The sequence below is a fragment of the Mauremys mutica genome, chromosome 10 (genome assembly GCF_020497125.1).
Source record: "Mauremys mutica isolate MM-2020 ecotype Southern chromosome 10, ASM2049712v1, whole genome shotgun sequence".
Classification (NCBI taxonomy): domain Eukaryota; kingdom Metazoa; phylum Chordata; order Testudines; family Geoemydidae; genus Mauremys; species Mauremys mutica.
The window spans coordinates 83,071,872-83,081,326 of NC_059081.1; the positions used below are offsets into that span (position 1 = coordinate 83,071,872).

Here is a 9,455-nt window from a genome sequence, read left to right on the forward strand (position 1 = left end):
TGTGGTGAAACAGAAGTTAACTTTTGTTGCTGGTTTGATTTATCTTATGGGAGCAAAATCACCATTTTGGGGGTATGTCTGCCCCATTTCTCAGCACTTTGGCCTGAATTTGGTATTCTCAGTTGTGACCCACTAAGGCACAGTGAGAGATGGCTTTTGCTCCTCTGCCTGCTGCTAATGACAGTGAAGCTGCAAGACAAAGTCAACAGCAGAGCCAGAGCCAGAAGTTACATCTTCTATCTTTGCTGTTCTCTTCTTTCCCCGTTTGTGTGCGTTTGCCTTATCTTGCCACCTAGGAAATGGGATTGGCCTTTAACAAGAGACACCACAACAATGACAGCTCCAGCCCATGTCAGCTGATCTCTCTGATTTCCCCAGGACAGCTGTTTCCTTCTTCAAAACCATCCAAGAGACCGTCACAGAAGGAACTTTCCTTCTAAAAACTCTCCCAGCTGAAGAGAGAGGTCACAGGGGAGGCTGTTAAAGACAAGCCTTACTGACACCTTTACATTTCCATTGCTTTAACTCTGTCTCTGTTTCTCTCTGTGTTTCAGTAACACACTAGCAGGGATGTGAGAGGTGTGTTTGCCATGGGACTAAGCGGGCTGAAGTCTCTCTCTACCAAACCGCCAGCCTTGTTTCACCTGTTCAGTGTTGGACAGTGACAGCGTCACGTTAACACCTTTCACTCTTTCGGGGCCCTTGAGCCTGTTTAAATGACCACAGAAGTTCCTGCCCCCTGTGTGAGTGGCATGGGGGACTGAGCGTCTTTTCTCCTTTCTCCCCTCAAGGATGCCAGAAGCCCCATAGACGGGGCGTGGCTCCTCCCCCTGCACACGCCATTAGTCTGGCCACAGGCTGAGACAACACAACTGTCCCAGGGCACAACTGCAACGTGGTGAAGGTGACACGTGGGTCGGAATCTCCTTTGGTTTATTACAAACCCGGGTTTCTGCATTTCCTACAAAACTAAATCTGTTTTCTAAATCGCTTCTCTGCTCAGGCTGCGGCTATGACCCCTTGTGTCGGTAGAACGTATGTTGCTCAGGGGTGTGAATGAGCCACCCCCCGAGTGACACAGTTACACTGACCCAAGCACTGGTGTGGACAGGATATGTCGCTGGGAGAGCTTCTCCTGCCAACATGGCTACGGCTCTCGCTGGGGGTGGGGAGTCTCAGCGGCTACACTAGGGAGCTAACGGCGGGGCCGCTGCACCGGTGCCAGCGTGAGCTCCCCAGAGCAGCCACCACCTCAGGGCAGGGACGATGGCCCTGACTGGGGACACAGTACGGGCCTGTCACCTCCAGGGCACTGGGTTCTCTTCTGCCCCCGGCAGGAGTGAACAAACATCTGTATGACGTGGTGACCATTCACAGACCGGTGAGGAATGAGCTGGTGTGAGGGGAGCAGATCTCGGTCCAGTGGCAGGTGGGCAGATGGCCACAGAACAATGACCAGCAGGAACACTGGAATCTATGGGCCATCAAAGCATGGAGGCCGAGGAGTGAATTGCCCACGGGACCGAACTCATCCTGTCCCCGGAGCTGGTCTCCGTAAATCGGGGTGAAGCACATTGACGGGACACCTCGGGGAAGCTTGCACAGCCATTGCTGGGGCTGCAGCTAGTCTGTGGCTGGATACACAGAGACTCATTCTCCAGTCCCTCAATTCAGCATTTGTCACGGGCAAGAAATTCAGAGTAAAATACGACAATAAAATATGATAATGATTAATGGGGAAAAACCTGTTTTTTCCTAAGTTCCAGCAGCTGGAGGACACGTCTCCTGATCTGGAAATCAGTCTTGGTTATTGGTGCCAAGAAAACCAGTGCTCTGAAGGAGACTGAGGAAAATCAAAGGTACCGAGAAGGGAGCTAGGGGGGAAACGTTTCGGACTTCCGGAAGTGACGGGCTCTGACCAATTAGTGGCAATAGCTGCTAACATAAAACTGAAACAAATCAGAGTGAACCAATAAATGATCATTCCTGACTCAGGGGAAAAGGCTGGGTGGGGCCATGTGCCAAGGCAACAGCAAACGGTTCATAATCTGCAGTCATTTGAATGTGATTCATTTTTCCACTAAGAAGTTTCTCTGAAGTGGTGAGAAATCCAGGGTCCGGGGAAGGGAGCCGTGGCCCATTCTCCTGTCGGACAGTCCAGTCGTGGCTTAGTCCTGTTTATACATAGAGAAAAGAGTCCAATACAAACAGTTTAATCCAGCGAGAAAGTCAGTCCATTGGCGGATAGAGCCGGGAGCTGGTGGGGGGGCAGAGCTGGATTCTACCTCACTGTCTGACCTTGGTCAGGTCTGGGAACCTCTCCCTGTCTGGATCGTTACAGTGTGGAGAGGAACAATGACAGACCCCACAGGAGGGTGCTGGTTTGGTGCTTAACCACACGGCGAAGGAACGAGAGCCCCAAATTCCCCCTGGTGCTTTGGGAGCCAGGTTTGCTGTTTGAATTCTGCAGTTCAGATGACGTCAGGCCTGGGCGTTTCTCTGGCCTTAGGGGGCTGCTTTGCTCACAGCTGTGATGGCCGAGTGGCTAAGGTGTTGGACTCAAAATCCAAGAGGGTTTCCCTGCACAGGTTCAAATCCTGCTCACAGCAAGGCCAGTGTTTTAGCCACCGCCCGTCTAAGAGGCCAGGGGTGGCTGAGTCTCCCCCAAACGGCCGCCCATGCAGGGGGGAACACTGGGGATGTGGGGCAAGTCACCCCTCCGTGGGCCTATTGTCATCTTTCGAGTGCTGGAAGCGAAGCTCCAGAGAAGTGGGGGCCCAGCCTGCACCCCTTTCCGCTCTGCCTCTTAACCCGATGCCCTGCTCTGCCTCCTCCCATCCCCCCTCCGCCTCTTCCCCCAAGGCCTGCGCCCCACCCCCACTGGGCCTTTTCCCCCGAGCCCCCTCCCTCTCTCTGCCTCTTCCTGCCCCTGCTCCGCCTCCTTCCCCAGGGACCCCCCACCCTCCGCTCACCTAAGGTAGGAAACAGTGATGGGTGCCTGGCCCCATGGCCCCCTGGCAGCCCCCCTTAGGGGAGGAGCAAGCAGCAGGTGAGTGGCGTCTTGGGGGAAGTGAGGGGCAGGTAGGGGGCCTGGGGGAGGGGGCGGAGGGCAGTGAACAGTGGGTGGGGCCTTGGGGGAAGAGGATGAGCAGGGGCGGGGCCTCTGTGGCCAGGCCATGGTCTAGGCACCGGTGGCCACCCAACTTCTAGGGGTCACTCATCTGAAACCCAGGATGAAAGTGACATGGGCCTGAGTCTTGTTGGGGCTGAGGCTACAAAGGCATAACAAGAACCAATGGCTGGAAGCAGAAATCAGAAAAATTCTCATTGGAACAAGGCAGAGATTTGTAAGAGGGAGGGTGATTCATCACTGGAACAAGCTGCCAAGAGAAGTGATGGATTCTGCTTCTCTTGATGTCTTCCAATGAAGACTAGAGGCCTTGGGGAAGGTGCTTTAGTCAAAAAGAAGCTATTGTGATACACAGATGGGCTGGGATATGCAGGGAGTCAGATTAGATGCTCTAATGGTCCCTTCTGGCCTTAAGGCTACTAATTTATGAAAAACTGATGTTTTATTATGTAGCGGCTCCATCCACAGACTGAACAGTCATTGAGTGCGGTGATCCAGGGGAAACAAGTCAAACACCCAACGAGTCTGGCCAGCTTTGAGGGGAGGGGTGGGTGTGGCAGTGACATCACAAAGGCCTTTTGCAGGAACTCGGCCTATTGGGCAAAGGTGGTGGGGAGGGGGTGACCTCACAGAGAGACCCCGACATCAGCCGGGCAGGACCGAGGTGCAGGGCCAGGCCAGTCTCTGAGACCACCGCACCCCGGCTTTGCTGCTGCAAGTCTCCTTCGCGAGGTCTCTCCTCGAGGGCTGAGAGAGAATTAGGATTCACGGCTGTGAGCATGAGGAGGAACCTCTGTGGAGTTTTCTCCTTTCCTGCCACTGACTGTGCTGAAAACAAACTTCCCTTTGAGAAGGTAAGAGGCTCAGAGAGGTTTGGAACCTGTTCAGTCTGATCCACCTGGCGCAGGCAGCGTTCTAGGCCCGGGAAACACTGGCTTCAGGTGCCAGAATTTGATTTCCTACCTAGGATTTGATGGTTGGAATCCCTGGGGACATTGGGGTTTGTCCTTTTTGGTTTCCCTTTTCCTCTTTCCTCCCTCCTTTCGCCTCTTCTCTTGCTTCTTTTCCCGCTTTCCCCTGCTTCCCTCCCTCTACCAAGGAGGGGTGTGTGGAGTGCGGGCAGGGGAGGGGTATTGCTCTCATTGCGGGAGGTCCTCACCAAGAGGTGGGGCTGGATCTGAGAGTGATCCCCTCTGGTGGTGGCCTGGGCCGTCCTTTGGGACATCTGGTGAGACCCCTCAGCCTCCCGCCCCTCAGAGGGGCTCAGTGCTGATTGGCCGAGCAGGGGGCTATCGACAGCGAGGAGACTCAGGTCCTTTTGGTCTTTTTTCAGATCAGGCAAAGAAGTCACAACCAATCCAATGTTGTTCTGTAGCTCACTTGAGAGCACTTTATTCTGATCAGTCAATGTATGAAATTCAAGATGTGACAGTTAGGTTGAAAGTCAGGAGCAGTGTTTCCTCTAATTTGTTGTCTGTGTGCGGAATGAATTGTGTTGTGCACACCAATATGGAGGTGAGGTGTGACACATCACCTGTATATTGGTGCACGTTACAAAATTCATTCTGCACATGGATGTGTGACAAGACGGTTCTGGCGGGACCCAACTGAGAGTGCAAATCAGGACCAATTGCTCAAACAGGGCAGTCACAGCCCTAGGCTGGGGTTTTTCCACCTCTAAGGCAAACCAAACCAGCCAGACAAAGAGGACTTCGGTCTCACCCGACTGGCTAACCACAAGTCACACGAGCAATTTCCTTAGACACTCCAGTCTCCCAGTATCACCACCAGTGCACTTGTCCTGGGGATGAATGGTTATGAAAACCAACACCCCAATAAAAGGAAAAGGTTCTCTCGATCCCAAAGGACCAAGCCCCAGACCCAGGTCAATATACACATCAGATCTTACCCACAAATCACGCTGTTGCCAACCCTTTAGAATCTAAAATCTAAAGGTTTATTCGTAAAGGGAAAAAGGTAGAGATGAGAGCTAGAATTGGTTAAATGGAATCAATTACATACAGTAATGGCAAAGCTCTTAGTTCAGGCTTGCAGCAGTGATGGCGTAAACTGCAGGTTCAAATCAAGTCTCTGGAACATCCCCCGCTGGGATGGGTCATTCAGTCCTTTGTGCAGAGCTTCAGCTTGTAGCAAAGTCCCTCCAGAGGTAAGAAGCAGGATTGAAGACAAGATGGAGATGATGCATCAGCCTTATACAGGGGTGAGCTGGAGCTGGTTCGCACCGGTTCGCACGAACCGGTTGTTAAATTTAGAAGCGGTTTTAGAACCGTTTGTTAACTGGCTTCCCTGCGAGGGAAGCTTTGATGGGCTCTGCCTGGGAAGCCTGTAATTCCTCCTCCCGGCCGCCGGGGGCGCTGCGCTGTGCTGCGAGAGCCATGTGAGCTGCCTCCTGGCCCTGTTGCTGCTGCTGCTCTTTGGAGCTCTGGCCCTGGGGCTCCGGCTGCTGCTGCCAGGTGAGTCCCCCGGGGCGGGGGGGGGGCTGCTCCCAGCCGGTCCCTGCGCGTGTGAGTGTCTGTGTCTGTGTCTCCTGCCTGCTCCACACCCCCCCCGCCCCCCCCGCCCACAGCCCCCCCGAACCCCCGCCCACAGCCCCCCCTGCCACATCCCCCCCGCCCACAGCCCCCCCTGCCACAGCCCCCCCCGCCCCCCCCGCCCACAGCCCCCCCCCAAAGCCCCCCCCGCCCCCCCCCGCCCACAGCCCCCCCTGCCACAGACCCCCCCGCCACAGCCCCCCCCGACCCCCCGCCCACAGCCCCCCCTGCCACAGACCCCCCGACCCCCCGCCCACAGCCCCCCCTGCCTCAGGCCCCCCCGCCCCCAGCCCCCCCCCGACCCCCCGCCCACAGCCCCCCCTGCCACAGACCCCCCGACCCCCCTGCCACAGCCCCCCCCTGCCACAGCCCCCCCCAACCCCCTGCCCACAGCCCCCCCTCCCACAGACCCCCCCGCCACAGCTCCCCCTGACCCCCCGCCCACAGCCCCCCCCCTGCCACAGCCCCCCCGACCCCCCGCCACCAGCCCCCCCGGCCACAGCCCCCCCCGCCCACAGCCCCCCCTCCACAGCCCCCCCCGACCCCCCGCCCACCCCCCCCTGCCACAGACCCCCCGACCCCCCGCCCACAGCCCCCCCAACCCCCCGCCACAGCCCCCCCGACCCCCCGCCCACAGCCCCCCCTGCCACAGACCCCCCCGCCACACCCCCCCCGGCCCCCCCCCACCCCCCCCCCCCCAGCCACAGCCCTGACGTCCCCCCGCCCCCCGGCCCCCCGGACACACACCCCCCCGTCCCCCGCCCCCCCCGACCCCCCGCCCACAGCCCCCCCTGCCACAGCCCCCCCCGCCCCCCCTGCCACAGCCCCCCCTGCCACAGCCCCCCCCGCCCCCCCACCCCCAGCCCCCCCCGCCACAGACCCCCCCGCCCACAGCCCCCCCCGCCACAGCCCCCCCCGACTCCCCGCCCACAGCCCCCCCTGCCACAGTCCCCCCCGACCCCCCGCCCACAGCCCCCCCAGGGTGGCTGGCGGAGACGAGCGGATAGCAGGGTGGCTGGCTTAGAGAAGCGGATAGCAGATTGGCTGGCAAAGAGGGGCAGATAGCAGGGTGGCTGGCAAAGAGTAGCGGATAGCAGGGTGGCTGGCGGAGAGGAGCGGATAGCACGGTGGCTGGCGGAGAGGAGCGGATAGCAGGGAGGCTGACTGAGAGGTGCGGATAGCAGGGTGGCTGGCGGATAGGAGCGGATAGCAGGGTGGCTGGCGGAGAGGAGCGGATAGCAGTGTGGCTGGCGGAGAGGAGCGGATGGCAGGGTGGTTGGCGGAGAGGAGCGGATAGCAGGGAGGCTGACTGAGAGGTGCGGATAGCAGCTAGGGTGGCTGGCGGAGAGGAGCGGATAGCAGGGTGGCTGGCGGAGAGGAGCGGATAGCAGAGTCGTTGACACAGAGGAACGGATAGAGTGGCTGGCGGAGAGGAGCGGATAGCAGAGAGGCTGACACGGGGGAGTGGATAGCAGAGTGGCTGGCGGAGAGGAGCGGCTAGCAGGGTGGCTGGCGGACAGGACCGGAAAGCAGGGTGGCTGGCGGAGAGGAGCAGATAGCAGGGTGGCTGGCGGAGAGGAGCGGATAGCAAGATGGCTGGCGGAGAGGAGCGGATAGCAGGGTGGTTTACGGAGAGTAGCTGATAGCAGGGTGGCTGGCAGAGACGAGCGGATAGCAGGGTGGCTGGCGGAGAGGAGCGGATAGCAGGGTGGCTGGCGGAGAGGAGCGGATAGCAGGGTGGTTGGCGTAGAGGAGCGGATAGCAGTGTGGCTGGCGGAGAGGAGCGGATAGCAGGGAGGCTGACTGAGAGGTGTGGATAGCAGCTAGGTTGGCTGGCGGAGAGGAGCGGATAGCAAGATGGCTGGCGGAGAGGACCGGATAGCAGATGGGCTGACACAGAATAGCGGATACCAGGGTGGCTGGTGGAGAGGAGCGGATAGCAGGGTGGCTGGCGGAGAGGAGCGGATAGCAGGGTGGCTGGCAGAGAGGAGCGGATAGCAGGGCGGTTGGCGGAGAGGAGCGGATAGCAGGGTGGCTGGCGGAGAGGAGCGGATAGCAGGGTGGCTGGCGGAGAGGAGCGGATAGCAGGGTGGCTGGCGGAGAGGAGCGGATAGCAGGGTGGCTGACACAGGAGCTGATAACAGATTGGCTGGCGGAGAGGAGCGGAGAGCAGGGTGGCTGGCGGAGAGGAGCGGAGAGCAGGGTGGCTGGCGGAGAGGAGCGGAGAGCAGGGTGGCTGGCGGAGAGGAGCGGAGAGCAGGGTGGCTGGCGGAGAGGAGCGGAGAGCAGGGTGGCTGGCGGAGAGGAGCGGATAGCAGGGTGGCTGGCGGAGAGGAGCGGATAGCAGGGTGGCTGGCGGAGAGGAGCGGATAGCAGGGTCGTTGACACAGAGGAACGGATACAGTGGCTGGCAGAGAGGAGCGGATAGCAGGGTGGTTGGCGGAGAGGAACGGATAGCAGGGTGGCTGGCGGAGAGGAGCGGATAGCAGGGTGGCTGGCTTAGAGGAGCAAATAGCAGGATGGCTGACTGAGAGGAGCGGATAGCAAGATGGCTGGCGGAGAGGAGCGGATAGCAGGGTGGCTGGCAGAGACGAGCGGATAGCAGGGTGGCTGGCGGAGAGGAGCGGATAGCAGATTGGCTAGCAAAGAGGGGCAGATAGCAGGGTGGCTGGCAGAGAGGGGCGGATAACAGGGTGGCTGGTGGAGAGGAGCGGATAGCATGGTGGCTGGCGGAGAGGAGCGGATAGCAGGGTGGTTGACGGAGAGGAGCGGATATGTGACGGAGCGATTCTGGCGGGACCCAACTGAGAGTGCCAAATCAGGACCAATTGCTCAAACAGGGCAGTCACAGCCCTAGGCTGGGGTTTTTCCACCTCTAAGGCAAACCAAACCAGCCAGACAAAAAGGACTTTGGTCTCACCCCACTGGCTAACCACAAGTCACACAAGCAATTTCCTTAGACACTCCAGTCTCCCAGCATCACCACCAGTGCACTCGTCCTGGGGATGAATGGTTATGAAAACCAACACCCCAATAAAAGAAAAAGGTTCCCTCGATCCCAAAGGACCAAGCCCCAGACCCAGGTCAATATACACATCAGATCTTACCCACAAATCACGCTGTTGCCAATCCTTTAGAATCTAAAATCTAAAGGTTTATTTACAAAGGGAAAAAGGTAGAGATGAGAGGTAGAATTGGTTAAATGGAATCAATTACATACAGTAATGGCAAAGTTCTTAGTTCAGGCTTGCAGCAGTGCTGGAGTAAACTGCAGGTTCAGATTAAGTCTCTGGAACATCCCCCGCTGGGATGGGTCAACAGTCCTTCGTGCAGAGCTTCAGTTTGTAGCAAAGTCCTTCCAGAGGTCAGAAGCAGGATTGAAGACAAGATGGAGATGAGGCATTAGCCTTATATAGACTTTTCCAGGTGTAAGAATCCCTTTGTCTTCACTGTGGAAAATTACAGCAAAATGGAGCCTGGAGTCACATGGGTCAGTCCCTGCATACTTTGCTGAGTCACAAGGCGTGTCTGCCTTCCCTCCATGGGTCAATTGTGTAGCCGATGGTCCTTTAATGGGCCATCAAGCCAGCTATGCCGGGCTAACATCAGCTTTGTCTGGGACACTTCCCAGAGGCAGAGCATAATACAGAATACAGACATTACAGAGCCAATACTTATAACTTCAACTACAAAATGATACGCAGACATACAGACAGCATAATCATAACCAGCAACCCAGAACCTGGTCTTAGACACCTTAGATGACCCCCTTT

At 58.1% G+C, this 9,455-nt stretch overlaps 1 non-coding gene across 1 annotated transcript; it reads left to right on the forward strand.

Annotated features, from left to right (window-relative positions):
• The first annotated feature begins 2,527 nt into the window (after window positions 1-2,527).
• TRNAL-CAA lies at window positions 2,528-2,609 on the forward strand. The gene has a single exon. It is a non-coding gene; the product is annotated as a tRNA-Leu (tRNA).
• The last annotated feature ends 6,846 nt before the right edge of the window (window positions 2,610-9,455 follow it).